This window comes from Tenrec ecaudatus, chromosome 3 (genome assembly GCF_050624435.1).
Source record: "Tenrec ecaudatus isolate mTenEca1 chromosome 3, mTenEca1.hap1, whole genome shotgun sequence".
Taxonomy (NCBI): domain Eukaryota; kingdom Metazoa; phylum Chordata; class Mammalia; order Afrosoricida; family Tenrecidae; genus Tenrec; species Tenrec ecaudatus.
This window is the reverse complement of record NC_134532.1, coordinates 77,227,243-77,249,924: the sequence shown is the minus strand read 5'-3', so window position 1 is coordinate 77,249,924 and position 22,682 is coordinate 77,227,243. Positions and strand designations below refer to the sequence as shown.

Genomic DNA, 22,682 nt, shown 5'->3' with positions numbered 1-22,682 from the left:
CTCCACTGCCGAGGTTAATTGCTGTCCTTTTGAGGCAAGCTGGGATTCTGAGCCTCCACCGGACGACTTTGCAAGTGTCCAGTTGCCTGGCCCTCAAAGCCTTCCTGTAGCAATTTCCACATCTCACACGCACAGCAAAGAAGACAAGGGTCACTGAGTTGGGGGAAAAATCACCCGGGCTCCCACAAAAGTACAAGGCTCCTAGATTTAGGGGGGGAAGGGGGGCGGACATGTTTCGTGAGCAAGTAATAGAAGTCATAATATTGATATTATTTTGACAAGAGATTGAACTCAAAATACTCTAATCCTATAACCAGTGAGGAATATAAAAGAAGGAGCAGAAGGGGTCAGGAAAAAAAAATAGGAGGAGAAGGGAAGAAAGAGGGCCAAAAGTACAGAGAAGATGAAAATTGAGTTTTCACTTAAAGAAGGAAAATTAAAGATTAAGAAAAGGATGATGAAGAAGAAGAAGAACGGGGTACAATGGGTTCCCACTACTTAGAAAATCTCTTCAGTTGTTGGGTCTGTGGATTGGAAAGTACTCCTGGAGTCAGCGACATCTTCCACTTGTGTAATGTTTGAAAATTTCACAACCCTCCCCTGGAGTTCAGACGGTGCCCTGAGATTCTGGCAACATCGTGTTGAGCACGCTGGACAGCATTCGATGTTGCCTACTCATAAACAGAGGCTTGGCGTGCGTCCTACGCCAGATTCCTCAAGGGAACTGCAGGACACGCCTTAGGACAAGGGCTTCCGAACTCGTGGGCAGTGTTTCACATTCCCCTGGAACACAAGTGGGTTCACCCGACAAGGCAGGAGCCTCACGTCCTTCTTTCACTGTGTGTAGGCCAATTCCTTGAGATTATTCGTTCATGCATTTGTACTGAGTTGTGCTCCTCACCTGAGATACTGACTCAGGGCTGACCTGAATATCCTTCCAGTGAGTAGGAGGCTAGGTCGTGGGAAAGACCAGGGAAAGATGCTGACCTGAAGAAGGGGGGAGAGAATCGCAGCGAACACGTTTCTCCAAGCTGTCTTCCCTGGGCCCTAGATGGTACTTCGAGGTGTGGGGAGTTGATTCTATGGCCTACCATCCTCTCTTGGGAGCCTCCTTCCCTTCCAAAGCACTCCCCCTCCTGCAGAGACGCTCGGAGCTCCCCAGGGCCTGCTCCCTCCGCCGCCACTAACCTGTGCTGCCTTTTTATTTTCCCCACCATCCTCACTCCTTTTTAAAAAATCATTTTATTGGAGGCTCTTACAGTTCTTATAAAAATCCATGCGTTCCTTGTGTCAAGCACATTTGTACATATGTTGCCTTCATCCTTTCCAAAACATTTTCTTTCCACTTGAGCCCTTGGTATCAGCTCTTTTTTTTCCTCCCTCCCCAACCATCCCACCCCCATGAACCCTTGGTAAACTATAAATTACTATTATTATTTTCATATCTTCTGCTGCCTTTAAAAAAACATATATGTAAACATACATATATGTGTAAACATACATACATATGTAAACACACACATATATGTAAGCATACCACCACAAACACATACATGCACACTGTTGTGTTGGAAAACACTCAATAGTTCCTTCTGTGAAAGAAGAAAAGGCCCTGATTCATAGGACTGATCATCTCAGAGATGAAATTGTGATCACTAAGGCGAATTTCAACTACCAGTATGATGCCTCACCACCTGGCAGTTTGTCAGAAGCTAAACCACCAATCCTTCCAACATCAGCAGGGTCACTCACGGTGGATGGGTTGAACAGAACTTTCAGACTGACGACTCAGAAAAAAGGTCTGGCGATTGACTTTGGAAAATTAGCCAATGGAAACCCTGGTGTCACAGCAGAACCCTGTCCAATTCAGCACTGGAGGAGGAGCACCTTAGGTTGGAAGTCACTCAACACGCAGTGGCTCCCACAACAAACTTGAACATCGCAGCAAGTGTGAAGATGGCACAGGACTGGACGATATTTCATTCTGTTGTACACAGGGTTGGGTTGCCATGTGCACACGGGGCCATTCTGTCCCACTGGTGAACATGAGTTGAGGCCAAATTGATGGCAATCACAGCATGACCTTACCGCACATGGAGGTAGGAGAGATGCCCAGCTGTTGTCCCTGTCTTTGCCTTAAAGTCAGCCCCGGCTTATAGTAACTTTATGTGTAACAGTTGCTGGTACTGGGCCTCCATGACCATCTTTGATTTGTGTGAGCCCATCGCTCTGGCTACTGGCTTCATCCTTCTCCCGGAGGATTTCCTTCATTTTTGCCAACCCTGTACCAGACTGGTGTCCTGTTCCAGCACTTCATTTTTCCTGATGCGATATCCAAAGTAAGCAAGGTAAAATTTCCCCATCCTCACCTTTAAGGAACATTCCAACTGGATAGCTCTAAAACTGATTTGTTCATTCTAAGGGAAAAATAATGAATGAAACCAAAAACATCAAGAAGAAGATGGGAAGAATACACAGAGTCACTGTACCAAAAAGAGCTACTCAACATTCCACCATTCCAGGAGGTAGCACATGAACAAGAAACAACAGTGCTGAAGGGAGAAGTTCAAGCTGCACTGAAAGGCTCCAGGAATCAATGGGATACCAACTGATGGAGGGCTAGAAGCACTTGCCCCTCTATGCCAGCAAACTTGGCCAATTGACTGGAAGAAATTCATCTACATATAACCTCCTCCCTGGGGAACGGACTACAGTAGAGTGGGTGAGGGGAGACGTCGGACAGTGTACAACATATGAAAAAATAATGATTTATAAATTATCAAGAGTTCATCAGAGGGGGTGCAGGTAGGGAGGGGGGAAATGAGGATCTGATGCCAAGGACTTAGCGGGAGAGTAAATATTTTGAGAATGATGAGGGCAACGAATGTACAAATGTGTTTTACAAAATTAATGTATGTGTGGACTGTGATAAGAGTTGTATGAGCACCCAAAATAATTTTTTAAAAGGTAACCCAATGCAATTCTCAGGTTATCATTGATACCATATATATCATTAATACCACATGCGAGAAAAATTTTGCTGAAGATCACCCAACAACATTAACAGGGAGCTACCAGAAGTTCCGGTCAGATTCAGAAGAAGGCTTGAAACAAGGAATATTATTGCTGATGTCACATGGATCTTCCTCAAAGCAAAGAATATCAGAAAGAGGTTTATTTGTATTTTATTGATTATGGCCACACATTCAACTGTATGGGTCATAACAAAGTATGGAGAACATTGAGAAGAATGGGAGTTCCACAATACTTTATTATGTTTCTGCGGAAAGCACATATGCATCAAGAGGCAGTTGTGGGAACAGACAAGAGAATGATGCGTGGTTTAAATCAGAAAGGTGTGTGACAGGGTTGTATCCTCTCACCATACTTATACAATCTGTACACGGATAAGATAATCAGAGAAGATGGATCATAGCAGTGGTTCTCAACTTTCCTAATGCCACGGCCCTTTCACACAGTTCCTCATCTTGTGGTGACCCCCAAACAAAAAATTATTCTCATTGCTACTTCATAACTGTCATTTTGCTACTGTTGTGAATCATCATGTAAATATCTGATATGCAGGATGCATTTTCATTGTTACAAATTGAGCCTAATTAAAACATAATGATTAATCACAAAAACAATATGTAATTATATATTGTGAAATATTTATTTCTAATGAAAAAAATTAAATTTTGTCTTGAAGCATGGTGTAGCATGGTAACAGTCTTCACGCTGGGTACTCGTATGTGGGCATATCTGCATGTGGGCAAACCTGCCTGGAGACAGAGGAGCAGTGTCTCTGTTCCTAAGACATCAGAAATATGTGTTTTCCGATGGTCTTAGGCAACCCCTGTGAAAGGGTCATTCGACCTCCAAAGGGGTCTGGACCCACAGGTTGAGAACCACTGGCTTATCTGAATAAGAATGTGACATCAGGATTGGAGGAAGGCTTATTAACAACCTGCCATATGCAGATGACACACCTTGCCTGCTGAAAGTGAGGAAGACTTGAAATACTTGCTGATGAAGAACAAGGTTGCAGCCTTCAGTATGGATCACAACTCAATGTCAAGAAGACCAAAATCCTCACAACTGGAACAGTAGATAACAGCTCTTGGAAAAGCTAGTTGTAACAAACCATCGTGCCCGCTCTCCTTCCAAGCCCTATTTCTGGCTTGCAAAAGTGGCTGCTAAAATCATGGCATTTTTTTACTTATGTGACCCAAATGAGTAACCACAGTGGTTCAACCTCAGGCACCGTTGGCTGTTTATGAAGTAGATTTTTCTCGGACTCCTCTCTCCTGGAAGCCTTTTTCAATGACAGACCTCTGCTAAGGTGCCCTGGTGGCTCAGTCACTCCTCAGGAGAAAGATGAAGCTTTCTAGTCCCATAAAGAGTTACAGTTTTAGAAACCCACAGGGGCAGTTCTACTTCATCCTATCGGGTCATTATGAGTAGGCATCGACTCGATGGCAGTGGGCATTTGTTTTGTGTTGGTATTGTTGTTCTTTGGGAGAGGGGGCCATTGAAAAGTACCAGATCATCAGTGTCCTGTTTGGTGGCCACTGATCACAGCAAAACAAGTCATCTGGAACACGAATTCTACACAGCCCCCAAACACTGCAATAGTGAAAAATGCAGTCATCCTCTTGCTGGGCCACACAACGCTCAAAGACCAACATAGCTCTTTTTCTCGGTTGAATTAACAAGAGTGTTTTGATGTTGTGTCTAAAAACACCTCACTACCACTGAGTCAATTCCAACTCATAGTGACTCTTCACAAGATAGGGTAGAAGTGTCCCTATGGCTTTCCAAGACTGTAAGTCCTTACAGGAGTGGAAAGGATCGTCATTCTCACGCAGAGCAGCTGATGAGTCCAAACGTGGACCTTGTGGATCGCAGCCCAGATCATAACCCTCGGCCACCAGGGCTCAGACCAGGCCATATTCGGCAAATCAGCCAAGTACATACCACCTATCAAATTGGTTTTAAGTAAAAAGACTCACATAACCTTGAATTATGGGAAGGGAGATGTGCTGAAAAGCAGGCAGCTTGCTCTGCTCAGGGCCCTTGGTTTAGCTCCCTGGCTCTGCTTTCCAAGCGCACAGTACTTGACACAAAAATGCCAAAGGACAGCGAAGGCTGAAAATCCTCGCGTCAAAGACGCACTGAGTTTTAATTTTACAAATGTGGCTCTTCCTTTTCCACAAGGAATAGAGAGAAGTCATTAGCAATCATCCCCTGGAGACTTCTTCTACCTGTTGCTTCTTTCTTCTGGCTCTCCTGTAATTAACCCCTCGATATCCGATGACAGAAACTTTTTCCCTTCACCTTTGAGCAATTTTAAAGCCTCTTCTTTTCCGGTTGGCCTTTGAAAGCAAGATAAAAAAAATAATACAAAAAAACCCACAAACAAACATGGATAGGCACTCATCTAGGTTATCCCTCCACTGCTAGATTTCAGTTATCTGCAGGTGCAAGTAATGCGTGGGAGCCCTGTGCCAATGGGGCTATAACTATCCCTAGAAAGCAGCTCCTAGAACAGGGTCCTGGCCGGGATGGGGGAGAAGCCATCTAGACCCCGTGAGGCATCTTAAGGAAGCTCATTTAGCACATCAGGCTCTGGCAGGGCTGTTTGTCGCTACACAGCTCAGTCTACAAATAACGTCACCTCTCTCTCACGCTGCCCCCAGTGTTGTTGTACCTACCCCTGAAATGCACAAAGAAGGAAATCAGCAGCCTCATGGAAGTCCTTCCTCTACTTCCCTAGCAGGGAGTCCATTTCCAAAGCCACTCTCTATTGCAAGTGTCTCCTGAACCCATGGAGCATGGGTGAAACACGTTTGGCCATGCTAATTCAAGAAGAAGGCAGTGATAGAGGCATAAACATAGATGTGCACATATGTAAATACATTAATTCATAAAATACAGGCAGTGGCCTATGTATATATATTTATACGGCAATATACTGAGGGAGTGGATGGATTCTAGGCCACTGCTCAAACCCTACCTCAACGCAAGAACATTTTGTTCTAACAACCTGGCGTTCTGTGATGCTCACTCTCCTGGCATGATCGCTGGAGACAAAATAGGTGCATAAGCAAATGTGGTGAAGTTGATGGTGCCCGGCTATCCCTAGCGATAGCATCTTGGGTCTTAAAGGCTTGAAGATAAACAAGCGGCCATCTAGCTGAGAAGCAACAAAGTCCACATCGAAGAAGCACACCAGCCTGGGCGATCATGATGTGTCAACTGGATCGGGTAACAGGCATCAGAAGACCCAAAATAAACAAAGAAGCAAAAACCAAACCATATTGTTGAGAATGAGTGGTCAGTGCAGAGACCTCAAACTCTTCTGTAGAGAACGGGACATCCCCTCAGAGAAGAGTCATAGGAAGGGATGAGTCAACCAGGGCACAGGATAGCATTGATGAAACACACAACGTTCCTCTGGTTCCTTGAAGGCTTCCTCATGCCCCACTATCATGACCCCAGTCCTGCCTTTCACGGCGGGCTAGACCGGAGCATGTGCACAGGTGCAGATGAGAGATAATAGCTCACAACACACAGAATCCAGGAACAGGAATGGGAGTAGTGATTCCAGGAGGGTAGAAGGAAGGTGGGGAGAGGAGGGAAGGAAGGGGGAACCGATCGCAATGATTGACACATAACCACGCACACCAGGGGGACAAACAACAGAAGCCATGGGGGAAGGGAGACAGCAGTTGGGATGAAAATAATAATAATTTATAATTTATCAAGGGGTCACAAGAGTGGGAGGAGAAAGGGAGGGAAAAAAGAGGAGCTGATACCAAGGGCTCAAACAGAAAGTAAATGTTTAGAAAATAATGATGCCAACGTATGTACAAATATGCTCGATACAATTGATGTATGGGTTGTTATAAGAGTTGAAAGAGCCCCCAATAAAATGATCTTTTAATAAAAAGAAGAAGGAGGCAGCACCTGAAGGGTGCGTTTATCTGCCCATGACAAATGCCTAGCTCTGCTAGTTGGAGGAACAAGAGAACATCTGAGCAGAAGCAATGCCTCTCCACCCTACCCACAACACCCACACTCATATTTTCTTCTTTTCCAAAAGAAACGTCCTCTTTAGCTTCTTGCTATTAGTCTTCAGTGATAAACAATAGGTCGGAAATTCAGAGAACATAAACGCCTAAGATTATCATTCACTCCCTGCTCCAGCTTGCTCTGCGGACGACATGTTCTGCATTCAGTGACGAAGGCCCCGTCCCATGTGTTTTCCCAGTTCAGTCAACTGTGCTAAGAACTGTCACAATAGCCCTTGACGACAAGAAAATAAAAGTTGGGGTAGAATGGAAAGCCTGACGTGCATCTTAATTTCGGCTTGCACCTGGTCCCCAGCCGGCTCGACTGCGCCCCCGCCCCCCACTTTTGGCTTCATTGCCGCCCCCCTCGTTGACAATGTTTGCGAACCTTTTCATCCACCTTGATGGCAAAGGAAAAGGAATGGGTTCTTTTTGCAGTTGGGATAATTGCTTGTGAAATGTTGTCACAATCTTCCAAATGACTATATTTCTTTCATGTCAGACGACCGTGCTTGCCTCGCGGTTCAGGCTGCCGTTCCGTTGGGGTCGTGCTCCATAGAAAGCCTCTGCGGTTTTTGTTTCAGGCTTTTTTTTTTATCAGTAGTATTGTTTCGTTTTAAGAAGAAAGGAGGGGGGCAAACACCGAATAACTCACAATGATAACTTATGACAGAAAAATCAACCTCTGAATAGAAGAATAGTAACAGGAGCCAGGCAGCAGGGAGAGGCTATGGTGTGAGCTCCCCAAAAAAATAAAAAAATGGCAAGAATGTTATTTAAAACTGATCGAATCCCACTAGGAGTCACAATCCCATCACGGTTTCCCTTTGGAAAAGCAGTTTTCAGAAGCCCCAATTAACCTTAATTGAATTCTGCCTTAGTAATATCTGGAATTTTAATTGACTGGGAAGGTGATCATAAATCTCCGTTCATAATGCGGCTTAGCCATTAGTAAATTCCCGATGGCATCCAGCCTCGTCATGCAGGGGGCTTAGCTCCTCTTCTTTGGGCAAGACTGCTTTTTAGATCATAAAATACCCACGAAGGAAAGCCCCTCGTTGATAGAACGAGCCTGAGAGCCACTTGCGAGGCCACAGGTTCAAAGCACGAGCAAATGATTCCACGAGCCGAAGGGCCTCTTGTGCTCCGTCGGCTTTGGTGGTCCCAAAAGCTGCACAGCCAACCCTACAAAATAAATTGCCTTTCCCATCACCGGAGTAGCGCCCGTGGTTCCCTTTTCGAAAATCAACCATATATTCACTCTTGGTTTCTGTTTTAAAAGAAACTGCTGACCCAGGGGGCGATCTTGGGCCTTCCCCACCGCCCTCGTGTGTTCCTCAACTGGAAGGTGGGCCAGGAATCCATGGGAATGAACCCCAAGGACATATCCACAAGTGAGGAAAGGACCCTGAGCTTGTGTGCTGCCAGGGGAAAAAGAAACGCTGCTGGCGGTGGTCTTTCAAACCCAACAGCCATGAGAGGAGGATGGGAATTTCTGCTCCCAGGAAGCTTCTCAACCGCAGACACCAAAGAAAGTGTGCACTCTCCCACAGAGCAGAGAGCTGTAGGCACCAGAACTGACTCCATGGCGGTAGGGCTGGTTTCGGTGTTTTTTTCGAAGCTCAAACCCACCACCTCAGATTGGAAAACGCTGGCTGTAGTCCCCTTGGCAGGCCAACTCCATGACACACATCCTTGTGTTGGTTTGGGTCGACCAGAGAAACAAATTCATTGAGACACTCATGTATATAAGAAAGAGGTTTACATACAAGATCAATTGAATTTTGAGAAAACATCCCAGTCTAGTCCTGATCAAGTCTGTAAGTCCTATATTAGCCCATATGTGCGATTAGCCCATAGTCCTCTTCAGACTTACAAAACACATGCAATGACACCAAATGTAGATCACAAACCAGTGGGTTGGAAGTCTTGTGGATCCACTGGCGTGGCAAGCATCTCAGTGCTGGCAGGGTTTCCTTCAGCTCCGAAACTCTGACTGCCTCAGGGCAGTCATTTCTAGCTTCATGTGGCTTCTTTTCAGAAATGTCTCACAGGAACTGAGCCTTTTCGGTAGAGAGTCTCCAAGGGAGTGAGCAGAGAAAGAGAGTGTCTCCCACCTGCAAGGAGGAAATACCAGAGTTCCCAGAATCCTCAGGTGAAAACCATACCCACACAGAGGCCTCATTGGCTATATCCTGATTGACAGGTGAGACCCCACCCCTTCACTCTTAATCCTCAAATTGACACCCGATCATGTAACAATCACAGTAGGAATGACTGATTTTGTTGCACTCAATGAAAGGAATATTTGCCTTAACTAAGCTCACCCGCTACTTTGAAATCATCTAGAAAAAACGCTCTGATGGGATTTTTTTTTTATCTATACTTTTTTTTTTTAATCTATACTCTGATGGGATTTGATATGGCAGGGGAGCTGGGGTCATCTTCTCCCTTTTCCTTCCCCATTCTAGCCGGAATGTGTGAATTCTTCTGTCATAGGAAAAACAAGATGTTTCTCCTGTATGATGTATCCCTTGTTTTTGCTCTCTTTGCTGGTCATTTTTAAGCTGCCAATAGTAAAAACATGTAGCATGAAGTCAATGCCAGCTCCTTAAAGTCCTGAAACCTCATCAACAGAGGAGGGGTGGAGAGGCAAGTGGGAAAACAAGTGAAAAAGTGGCTGGTAAAGAGAGTCCTGCTTTGAGCCTCTACTAAGTACTCCCTCAACGCAAGAACACGTTGTTGTAACAACCTGTCATTCCGTGACGCTAATCTTCCCAACACGATCACTGAAGACAAAATGGGTGCGTAAGCAACCCATTGGTCAAGAAAGCTGATGGTGCCCGGCTATCTAAAGATATAGCGCCTGGGGTCTTAAATGCTTGAAGGTAAACAAGCGCCATCTGGCTGAGAAGTGACAAACTCCACATGAAAGAAGCACACCAGCCTGTGTGATCATGAGGTGTGGATGGGATCAGGTATCAAAAATCAAAGACCCAGAACAAAAAACCCTATGATGTGAATGAGAGGGGGTACATAGTGGAAACCCAAAGCCCATTTGTAGACAATTGGACATCCCCTTACAGAAGGGTCACAAGGAAGAGACGAGCCAGTCAGGGTGCAGTATAGCACTGAGGAAACATACAACTTTCCTCTAGTTCTTTAATGCTTCCTCCCCACCCACCCCCCAACTATCATAACCCCAATTCTACCTTAAAAATCTAGCTAGACCAGAGCATGTACATGGGGACAGATAAGAGCTGGAGACACAGGGAATCCAGGACAGACAAACCTCTCAGGACCAATAATGAGAGTAGCAATACCAGGAGGGGAAGGGGAAGGAGAAGAGGGGAACCAATCACAATGATCTATATATAACTCCCATCCTGGGGGACGGACAACAGAAAAGTGAGTGAAGGGAGACAATGGTCAATGTAAGACATGAAAAAATAATAATAATTTATAAATGATCAAGGGTTCATGAGGGAGGGAGGAAAATGAGGAGCTGATACCAAGGGCTCAAGTAGAAAGAAAACATTTTGAAATGAAATGATGATGGTAACAAGTGTTCAAATGTGCTTGACACAATGGATGGATGGGTGTATTGTTATAACAGCTCTATGAGCCCCCAATAAAATGATTAAGAGAGAGAGAGAGAGAATGAGTCCTAGTTGGGATAGGTGGAAAACAAAACAAGTCATTCTTCTAAAACCTCCGCCACACTCTCTTCTCTCACTTCAACCCTCTCGCTCATTTTCAAAGACAATTGAGTTGTCAGTAGTGAAACCGGTCAGAAATGAACTACGGAAATTGACACACTATAAACTCTAGAGAGGTGGGGTCCTTTATTCCCAATCCAGCTCACTTTCAAACCCACCAGGAATCCCAGCTCGTAAAGTAGGCTGAAACCCATCATTGAAAAGGAACCAGAGTTGTAAGCCCAGCCTTTATTACCTCTCCCGGACTCACCCTGTCTCTCTCACTGTCTCTGTCTCGCTCTCCCAGATGCATTTTGAAGCCTTCACGTCTGAACCACACTTTGCAGACGTGGCACGGAGAAAAAGGGAGGGAGGCAGAGCTGTTAAGAAAATCTAGACACCAATTAATTCTTGCTCCCTGCTTGCTGTGTAACTTTTCAGGCCTCCTTGGTAGGTGGGAGTAAGGAAGTCAATGACTGAGGAAAGCTAAAGGAGGCGCCTGCAGAACAGGACTCAGCTGCTAATTATATTAATTCCCTCAATATACCTCATTTAGGATTAAAATATCAGAGAGAATGAGACGGAGTTAGGTGACTCAACCGGGCATCTCCATGGTACAAGGATGAGCTGACGGATGGGAGATTGGCATTTTCCATGCACTGGTATCCCTTCACCACAAGGCTGCTTGGGGAAGTATCTTTGATTACATCTAAGGACAAGGGCCAGAAAGAAGACCTAAGTCAACTGAAGAATCTATCTTTAATATTCAGGCCAGTGTGTCCAAAGTGTCATCAGTAGACTATCTGTATCATAACTATTCTGGGTCCTTCTTGTCCATATAGATTCCTGAGCCCCACCAAAAAGCTAAATTGCTGATCATGGGACCCAGAATATGCATTTTAACAAGGCCCTCAAGTTGTATTTATGCTCATTCAGTTTGGGAATCACTGGTGTCGACAACAGCAATTATAATGTATGGGGGATTCTCACATCAAAAAATGCCAAGATGGTCTGATTGTTTAAAAATTGGACTCAAAGAAAATTTTTTGCCCCAGATTTACCGTAAATTTGACAAACTAATTCAGGCTTTTTATTTTGCTCCCTTGTAAAAGATGGCGGGGTGGGGGGGAGATGGAATGGTCTCAAACTCTCCAAGGCAGAAAGTGAGCTATTTACAAGGGGTAATAGAATAACTGGTCAAGTCCTTCAAGCTTGTATGGAACTGGAAAGGCCACAGCTGGTGACAACAGTGAGTCCAGCGAGTGATGAAGTGGATTTTGCTCCACACCAACCCACTTCAAAATGTGATAGCATGTATTTGCTCATAATTCTGATGTTTGGTTGAGTGTGGTGGTGGGGCCAGTGGTGTTGGGCGGTGAGATAGCTAACATTTATTGTGCCAACCTGGACAATAAACACATGTGGGATTAATTGAAGGGTGAAGAGATAAATGGCTCGGTGAGCCTCACCTCTCTTATCTCTTGTTCTTTAATCATCAAACCAGTGTTTGGCTGCCTTGCTTGTTCTGTGCCTCAGTTTGCAAACTACACTACCTGTGGGACACCTAACCCGTGGACTGTGTCGCTGTAATTTGAGGTTCCTTCAAGACCTGGTTCACCACACTATTGAAATTTACATCTCTTGAGCTGGGGGCTGTCAGACCCTGTCATCTGGCTGACTGTTTGGGGACCTGCCTTGCTGTTTGCTGCCTGTGCCTGGATAGCCTGAATTGCTGTACAGAGGACTACCCGGCGGCCCTCACAACTTGAAGGACAGCTAGTGTCTCACAGCTGTCTCATGGGAGTGAGTTGCACTGAGCCATTTGTACTGCCTTATAATTTAATTAACTGTTTATTTCTTATGTTATCTATCTGCATAAATATTTATAATTATTAGGATTCTGTTTTTGTTTCTCTAGAGAACCCTGTCTAGCACAAGAGGTGTTGTTGTTGTTGTTGTTGTTGTTGTTGTTTTGACTTGCCTCAAAAGATGGCAAAGTGACTTTGCTCATCTGCCAGGTGACTCAGCTGCAAACGGCTTGTCCCTGCTCTCCCCAGGCTCCCATCTTTCAGCAGGCCTGCCCCACTCTCCGTGACCGATGGCTGAATGTCAGGAACACAAACAGACACCAGAAGCTTGGCACGCTCTCGGAGAGCAGGCTCACAACATGCCCACGGCAACCCCATTGAGGCAGCGTGCAGAAGTCAAGGAAGGGGGTGGGGGATAGACTCACTTCTTGAAGGAAGTACAGTAAGTGGTGGCCATTTGCAGATGTATCACAGAGAGTGTGCGGGCAGAGGTGCGGGGAGCTTCCGGTGCAGAGGTGTTTATAGAAATAGTATCCAATAGATGATGGCACACTGGCACCTCCCCGCCCCTTCCAGTTAGCAATGTGCTGGCAGCCTGGCCACGTCGGCCAAAACCTTGATTCCCTTCACTGCCTTCTCTTCTCTGCATCCTGGAGACTCTTCTCTTTCAGGCTTGCTGCTCTGCTCTTCAAAACATCTTGGTCTCGAATGAAGGAGACCCAGAAGTCCATCTATTACATCACCGGTGAGAGTAAAGAGCAGGTGGCCAATTCTGCTTTCGTGGAGCATGTCCGAAAGCGAGGCTTTGAGGTGGTCTACATGACGGAGCCGATCGACGAGTACTGCGTACAACAGCTCAAGGTGTTTGATGGGAAGAATTTAGTCTCCGTGACCAAAGAGGGGCTGGAGCTTCCGGAGGATGAAGAAGAGAAAAAGAAAATGGAGGAAAGCAAGGCCAAGTTTGAGAACCTGTGCAAGCTCATGAAAGAAATTTTGGATAAGACGGTTGACAAGGGGGAAAAAAAAAAGAGGACCTGATGCAAAGGGCTTAAGTGGAGAGCAAATGCTTTGAGAATGATTAGGGCAGGGAATGTGCGGATGTGCTTTATACAATTGATGTATGCATATGTATGGATTGTGATAAGAGTTGTATGAGCCCCTAATAAAATGTTAAAAAAAAAAAGAAGAAGAAGGTTGAGAAGGTGACAAACTCCAATAGACTGGTGTCTTCACCCTGCTGCATTGTGACTAGTACATATGGCTGGACGGCCGACATGGAGCGGATCATGAAAGCCCAGGCTCTTCGGGACAACTCCACAATGGGCTACACGATGGCCAAAAAGCACCTGGAGATCAATCCAGACCACCCCACTGTGGAGACGCTGCGGCAGAAGGCGGAGGCTGACAAGAACGACAAAGCCGTCAAGGACCTGGTGGTGCTGCTGTTTGAGACAGCACTGCTCTCCTCTGGCTTCTCCCTTGAGGACCCTCAGACCCACTCCAACCGCATCTACCGCATGATCAAGCTTGGCTTAGGCATTGATGAAGATGAGGTGACAGCCGAGGAGCCCAGCACTGCTGTTCCTGCTGAGATTCCCCCTCTTGAGGGCAATGAAGATGTATCTCGCATGGAGGAAGTAGATTAGGCCATTCTACTCAAACCTTGTGCCCTCTGTATAGTGTCCCCATGACTTGAGTGACCCTAGCCCACCTGGGCTCTGAAACTGCTGTTAACTAGTGCCCCCCCCCCTCATTCTTGTGTGTAAAGCAGGATCTAAGGCCCTCACGCCCTGTTGTCCCCTCCTTTATTTGGGAATGGGGTTAATGTGTATCTGTGAGGTTTCTTTTTTGTTTATTTTGTTCTATTAAAGTCTGCAAAATAAAGAAGATGCCATTTAAAAAAAAAAAACATCTTGGTCTCTTCATGAAGCTAAGATGATCAGGACTAGGAAGCATGAGAAAGACAAAGCTTTTCCCCCCAGCCGGCCTCAAACCTGCTAAGTTACGTTGAACACTTACAATTGGTCACTGTCTGGCCCTGTGGGTACCATCTCTGAAATACTGCTGTCTCCCCATAGCACGTTCCCTGCTGTGCCTTCTTGCTGCCATCAACCTCCCTCTGACTCTTATTCCTTCTCCACCACATCGTGAGACCTTGGACAACTTCCTTTAGGTTGGTAAGCCTCCGTTTCCTCGTCTGTAAAGTGGGAGCCATGCCATACTTTAGTATAAGTGTCATTCTGAGGATTCCTTATCAAATGTTTGGCCCAGAAGCTAGACATTCCACCTCAAATATTTAGGAGAGTCTAGTACGTTAACAAGTCTTCCTTAGGCAAATGGCCCATTCTTTTGATGAAAACTCTCTTGCCACCTAAATAGCACTCATCCTTCAAGATAGACACAGTGACCATCTACCCAGCCAGATGTGATATATTTTTGTTATTGTTGTCAGCTGCCATCGTACCGACTCTAACTCGTGATGAGCTAGGGACAACAGAGCAAAATGGTACCCGGTCCTGCATCGTTCTCACAGTTACCAGCATGTTCAGGTTGCGCCAGGCCATCTCACAAGGCTCTTCATTGCCCTTGCTGGCCTTGTGCTTCGCCACAATGGATGAGTCGATGTTTCGCTGTGATCCTTCGGGCTTTCATTGGCTAACTTTCCCAAAGAAGGTCACCATGACTTTCTTTTCAGTCAGTCTTAAAAAGGCTGAAGCCCAATCCTCATGGTGACTCTGGTGGCATTTGAAAGACTGGTGGGGGGGCTTCCAGCTTCACAGCAACATGCCAGCCAGCGCAGTAGGACAAGCTGACTGGCAAGAGGGGTGCTCTATATGACGGAACTCAAATGCACGACCAAGAGCTCACAGTCACTATCCGAGGGCATCCCCAAATGCCTCTGCTCCAAAGACTCCCCTGCTAACACGTCTTCTCAGTCTGCATTCTACAACCCAGTCTCAGATGGTCCCTCCATCCTTTGAACACCCAAGCCTGTGTCTCTGGGCTTCTCTCGTGGCACTGCATTACGCCTTATCTTGTAGTCCTGGTTCACACTGAATTGCAGCTTCTTAGAACCATATCATGTTCATCTAACTTCCCCAACTGTGTTTACTCCAGTATCTTATACATAACAGACAATCAATAAAAAATGGCTGAATCAAGAGATAGGGCCATGATCCTCCCCTTATCACCATGTTGGTCCATATCAGACTGGAGGGGTTCTATTTTAATCCACAGTCTACATCCTAATGCACCATACTATTACAATGTTGTGTTTTAGTTTTATGAACACACAAATGTGCTCAATGCACAACCTTGACCTTTTCCTATATATTTTGGAAGGGTCTGTGGCAAGATAAGCCTCCCAGAGATCGCACTTATTCGTAATCATCTGTCTCGTTTCATAGGACCTGTGGATACACTGGGTGGCACAGAGGTCAAGTTCTCCGATACTACCCCATAGGTTGGCAGTTCAAACCCACCAGCCACTCCTTGAGAGCAAAATGCCGTATTCGGCTTCCATCAAGATTCACAACCCATCCGCGCAAACCTTATGAGGCAGTTCTACTCCTCCATCCCTATATGGTCATCATGAAGAGGAGTCAACACGACAGCAGTGATTTTCTGTGTTTGTTTAATGGGTACACTGTCATCTCTATGAGGGTTCTTTAAATGTACCCAGTAGCATTTAAATTTATTAAATAGCATCTTGAATAGATTGAATTTATTTCATCTAATTTAATTACACATCATCACCACCTGATGTCATTTAAATTCACCTGATGCTATTTTAAATTTAACACCGACTAAATGTTCATCGGAATCAATAAGAGTGGCTTAGGGCAGTGGTTCTCAAAGTGTACTCTCTGGACCAGCAACAGCATCGGGGTCACAGGAGGACGCGCTAGAAATGCAGATTCCCACATCCCAGCCCAGGCCTACTGAATCAGAAACTGGACCAGTAGCGGGCAGGGGTGGGGGGTTGCTTTAACCAGCCTCCAGGTGACTCTGCTGCTCACTAATGTGAGAACCACTGCTAAAAGGATGGAATGAAATCGTTTCTGGGCAAAAAAAAAAAAAAAGCTGGCAACACAGATGGAAGATAGGAAACAAATTCTTGTGTACAGAGGTACTATTCCTGGGTTCTTGTTTGCGTGGATTTGCAGACCAGCAGAGGGAGCAGGTGAGTGCCGTGGCGGAGGCACAGCTTCCATGATTGGCCGAGGTACAAGCTATGCATCTCTTTACTCTGGAACTCAGGGGAGAGGGTGTATGTTATAACATAACATCTTCAGCACCCAGTGAGATATTTTTAGAGCCAGGGCTTTGCTTCACTAGTGGAAGAGAAAGAGTTCACGAGATTTAGATTACTCTCAGAAGAATGCATGACCAATACCATCTTAGAACTGGGTTTTCCCTACACAAGGGGAGCCTCCGGCATCAAAGGAGAGAGCGAAGTGATTGATTGTGGCAGTGTTTTCATGAAAGTGGAGACTGTCAGCCTCACCTGTGGGTATGCCAGCCTGGGAACAGTGGCCAGAACCTCACCTGAGACCCCTGTGATGCACCGCTAGTGTCACACTCATGCACCCACGGCGGTGGAAAAGGATTGGTGTGGACAACACAGGACAGTGGAGGCCAACTCTGACCACCTAACTACATCTCATCCTCGTGGAGTTTAGTGAAAGCTTTCCGTCCAATTCCAGAACACCCCTTAGCCTATGCTCAACCACTTCATGTCTCAGCAAGGTGAGCTAATAATTTGGCATTCAGAAAAAAAAATCCAGGGTGGGCAGGTAGATGTTTAAAATCCATTAAATATACCTCCGGCTAGCTATTGGCTAGGCTCCTTAATGTAGAATCTTCAATGATTTCTTAGAAAAGCAAACAGGCTTCTGTTTATTTTACAGGTGAACAGGAGAGCTTTAGAGGAGAAGAATAAGCATAGCAAGAATCAAGGAACTTGTGCAGAGACAAGAATGTGGAGGATTACCCCAAGATTTTTAAATCAGGATATAAGTAATTAGAGCAAGCAGAATAGAGAAATCAGAGATAGCCACATAAAATTGTGAATTATCAAGTGTTGGAGGGAAGATTTTATCACTGTCAGAAAATTATCAAATAAATGACATTTTGTATCCAATGTAGATTCAGTGTATCTATTGGGGGAGGGGGGGGCGGGCACCGACTCTCCTAGCACCAGTCCCTAAAGAAAGTGACATTCATTGAAAATGGGTTGGCATAGTTTTGAGTCCAAGAGTCCCAAGATGTCTAGGAGGAATTGTTTTTATAGTTCCTCTTCTTCTCCTCCTTCCCATCAAAAACTGATACCTAAGAACTAACCAGCAAAGAAGGGAGGGGGCTGTCTCTTCTGATAGGCAAAGCTACAGAGGAGCTAACAGTACAGTTGAAACAGCAGCATGAAATCCTTCCTCAGACCCTGCCATCCCTGCTCTCCTTGCAGAGGTATGTTCAGTACACAACATACACACTGAGCTCTTACTATGTACAGGTGCCATACTGAAAACTGAAGCAACATTACAAAGGTTTACCGTGAAATGTAATAGCGTCAAATTTCATCAGAATGCTTTTTGGTTGTATTTTTTAACAGACACGTAGTTCCTGCCCCAAACCTTCTTAATTCGAATCTCTGAGAATAGGATCTGTGTTATCAGAGTTCTCTAGAGAAACAAAACCAGGACACTTATGATTTTATATATATGATAGATTTAAACAACACAAAGGAACATAACAGCGAATTCGTCCACACAGCAGTACAAAGGGCTCAGTTCAACCCACTCATGTGGAACAGTTCATATACTGGAAGTCCTTCAACTCAAGAGGGCTGCCAGGTCCAAAGTCAAGTAAGCAGACAGGTGAGTCTTCTTCGGGCAATGCAGGCCGAGTCCACCCACAGGCAGCAAACAGCAGGGCAGGTCACCAACAGTCAGCAGTTCAGGAATTTAGTGAACTAGTTGGGATATCCAACTCAAGCAATGGAAGATGACAGGATCCACCAGCCTCAAACTCAAGCGATGTACATATCAGCAGCATGGCGAAGCAGGTCTCAAAAAAACTCAAGCTCTAGCACCATAATCCACAGGTTGGCTGTCCCACAGGTAGTGTAGCTCACAAGTTGAGGCAGAGAACTAGCTAGCTAAAGCAGCCACATGCTGCTCCAGTCACCAGAGAGCAAGAGATGGAGGGGCAGGCCTTGCTGAGCCATTTATCTCTTTGCCCTTCAATCAAACTGCAACCTGATTAATCCTACATGTTCCTGTTGGCCAGGTGGGCACAATAAACCTACCTATCACAGGATCTTAGAATCTGTGGAACTCAAAGACACTAAATATGGAAAGCCAACAACCTGTGTTGATGGGAAATCTCTCTTCTGCACATTTCGTTGCTGTTAGTTGCCATCAAGTCAGCTAGCCTTCAACTCCCAGTGCCCCCGTGCACAGTGCCTGGACCTGTTTATCTCCTGATAGGGGGCAGACCCAGAGGTGATCCATTGTGATCCAGAGGGTTTTCATTAGCTGACTTCCGGTAGTAAGTCCTTAGGCTTTTCTCCCAAAGAAACCTATTCAGCACGGAAGCCATGCTCAAAGTGATGGCTGCCCATGAGCTACATAGGCTGGGCATTCCCTGGCATGGAAGGAAAGCAGTGGGGAAGGAAGGGATTTTACCACTGAACCATCAGGGTCTTCCTCCTGCAGAAGGTGATGTTTTTTTCTCACATAAGTGAAGGTTTCTCTGGAGTCAAGGCTGCAAGCTTCATCTGCTTCAAGCACAGGCACCAAGCCACTCTGGCCTTACATAAAAACACTCAGATTTTGGCCAAGGTAAAGGGTCAATAAAAAGGTTTAAGCCACCTTGCCTTTAGCAAAGTTGAGCCCCTGGTGGCGCCAGCGGTTCAAACCCCCTAACCACTCTGCAGAAGAAAGACGAGCCTGTCTACTCCCCCTAAAGATTCACAGCCTCAGAGACTCAATAGTGGGTAGTGATGAGTTGGAATCGACTTGATGACGGTGCAGGCTTTGTTGTTGCGGCTGTTCTTGGATCATTCGGGAGTTCTCTGCAGAGATCGAGTCCGCTGCGACCACGTGGTTGGATTGTAGTCTGCGTGTGTCCCAGAATGGGATAGCGATTCTAGTGGCTCAGCAGATCCTGGGACTTCACAGAATAAGAAATAGTCGACAGTGACTTTTTTTTTTTTGGTTTTTTAATTAAGAATGTTCAATTTGAAGGCAAAAAAAATACATTTAATGTTACTTCCTTTGGACTGGAAATTTCAAGGGGATTTTAATGAGTAAAAGTTCATTTCTTCCTGGGAATCTGATAATGGCAGAAACTTTATCCATTTGAGGTATCGATATGTTTTGGGCATTTTATTATTAGATGTCAGTCTCCTTTTGGTTCAAATTCAATTCTAAAAGTCTAGCCACACTAAGAATTGATCAGTTCATCCGCTATAGGTCTCGAGTTTAAACAGACCACCTTCTTTGAAAGCTTTCTGACGTGTGTCCTTTCCTTTAGGCTTTAAACAAATCACACTCAAAGACACACTCCTGCAGAACTAACACAGTGTACAGATTTCACAATGAAGTGCAAGAACGGACCAAAGCCAACAGACGTCTGGTTGGAAGACTCCTGGAAGGAAGTGGACTGTTGAGTTAGAGCGCACAGCTGCAGAGAAAGGAATCAGACAGCACTTCATCAAAAAGCTGTCCCTGGGGCCAAAGCTAGGAAGACGCTTTCTGTGCCCTCGTTGCTTAAAAGCCCTAATTGAACTTATGGAGATTTGCACTTTTCATTTGGAAATATCTCCTGTCTAGGCAATACAGAATCTGTAATGGAACAATGTGCCTCTCTTACCCACCACCTACCTATCAGTTGATCTGCAAGGACCATTGCCCTGTGTTTGCTACCAATGCCACCCTTGTGAGAGCTGGCATGTAGCTCTCCCTGGCTCCTCCCGCTGAGCACAGCCACCGGGAGGCAGGTCCAGAGAGGGGAGGCAGGAAGTCCCAAACAACCCAGGACCTCTCCATCTAAACTGAGTGAGGAAATCAGGCTCGGGTTAATTGAATATATCTCAAAAGGAAATTTGGGGACAAGACACAGGTGGAGAAGGAAGAAGGCCATGTAAAGATGAAGGCAGATCAGAAGCCAGCATGAGATATCACCACACATCACACCCACTAGGATGGCTAAGACATTTTTAAAAGAAAAGAACAAGAGACCGGAAAGCAGTGACCTTGAGAGACGACTGCTCATTAATATTCGTTGCAGCACCATCTGCAATAGTCAAAAGGTAGCAACGACTCAAATGCCCTTCACCAGATGAATGGGTGGCCCCAAACAAGATGTAGTCCATGCGCCCAGGTAAATATGTTTCAGCTATAAAGGGAAATGGAGTACCAATATATGCCGCACACCCATGAACCCTGAACTCAGTATGGTAAGTGAAATGAACCTGTCACCAAAGTCAAATATGCTCTCACGAATACGAACTTCTTAAAATAGGCAAATGTCTAGAGAAGAGTCGTTACTGGGTCTGATGTGGAAGAGCAAAGAGGAGAGTCTCGGTTAACTAATGCTGCTTTAACAGAAATACCACAATGTAAAGGTTTTAACAAACAGAAATATGTTCTCTCACAGCTGAGGAGGCAAAAAGTCCAAACTCAGGAGGCTGGGGCTTGGGAAAGGCTTTCTCTCTGTGTGTTGGCGGTGGGGGTCCTTGATCCTCGGAGCTTCTGCTCACAGGCAACTTCATGTGGCTTGACACTGATCTTCCCTCCTCCCTTATTGTTCTCTCGCCTTCCTCCACTTTGCTTATATCTCTTATATCTCAAGAGAAATCGACTCAAGGCATATCCTACACTAGTGAAAATGTTAAACTTGCGTTCAGAAAAGTGAAAAGACAAGCTACCAACCAGGAAAATATGTTTGGAAATCATATGCCCCCAAACGAATCTAATAACTGAAATATATATTGAAGCAGCAACAACTAAAAGACAAAATAACAAGTAACCCAATCCAAAAAATGGGCAAAGGATTTGAATGGACATTTCAACAAAAAGCACATTCAAATGGCCACCAACCACATGAAAATATGCTCAGTGTCGTTAGGCACTATAGAGATTCAAATCAAGACCAATGACCTCCCATTTCACTCCCACTAGGGTAACTAAAGGCTCTTTGTTCCCATATAGAGTGACGGTTTCGGGAATGCACAGGGGCAGCTTCTACTCTGTCTTACAGGGTCGCGATGAGTTGGCATCAACATGACGGCAGTGAGTTTGGTTTTTTGGTTGAGGATGACTAAGACCAAAAGAATTTTTTTAATTTCATAAAAAGGCAGGTAGTTGTTGTACAGGTAGTTGTTGTACAGGTAGCTGTTGTACAGGTAGCTGTTGTACAGGTAGCTGTTGTACAGGTAGTTGTTGTACAGGTAGTTGTTGTACAGGTAGTTGTTGTACAATGCGGTGGTTGTGATTAAAATATGGGATGGGATGGGATTTGGATTAACTCCTAAACATTGTTTGCGAGGAGGGAAACAAGCAAACAAAAAAGGCCCGTGTTGGTGAGAACGTAGGGAAATTTATTCAATGCGTGTAGAAATGCAAAATGGTACAACCATTGTTGAAACCAGCGCAGTGGTTCCTGAAAGCTAAAATCAGACCAGCAATTCCACTCCAGAAGACTCAAAATAGACTCAACAAGAGACTTTGACGCCCACGTTCATTGCAGTGCTATTCAAAAGAGCTAAAAGGTCGATAGCTAATGCCCATGAACAGATGAATGGATGCACACAGTGCAGTACGATTCAGTCGACAGAAAAAGGCAATCTTGCTATGTGCGTGCTACCGCGTGGACAGAGCTTGAAGACATGCTCTGTGAAACGTGTCAGCCACGAAAGGACAGGTGGCATATAAACTCACTCATACCAAAAAAAACAAGCATTTAGAGAACTTCATTTGTTAGTGGCTACAGGAGAGGAAGGGGCAGTTCATCACTATGGGAGAATCACATTCATTAAGGAAAGGGGTGGACAGCCGATTATTATGATTGCTGTCAGAAGTGATATATCTTTAAAAAGC

The 22,682-nt window shown here is 45.2% G+C and overlaps 1 pseudogene; it reads left to right on the top strand.

Annotated features, from left to right (window-relative positions):
• Nucleotides 1-13,161: 13,161 nt before the first annotated feature.
• Nucleotides 13,162-14,488, top strand: LOC142442289 (heat shock protein HSP 90-beta pseudogene; annotated as a pseudogene).
• Nucleotides 14,489-22,682: the final 8,194 nt, after the last annotated feature.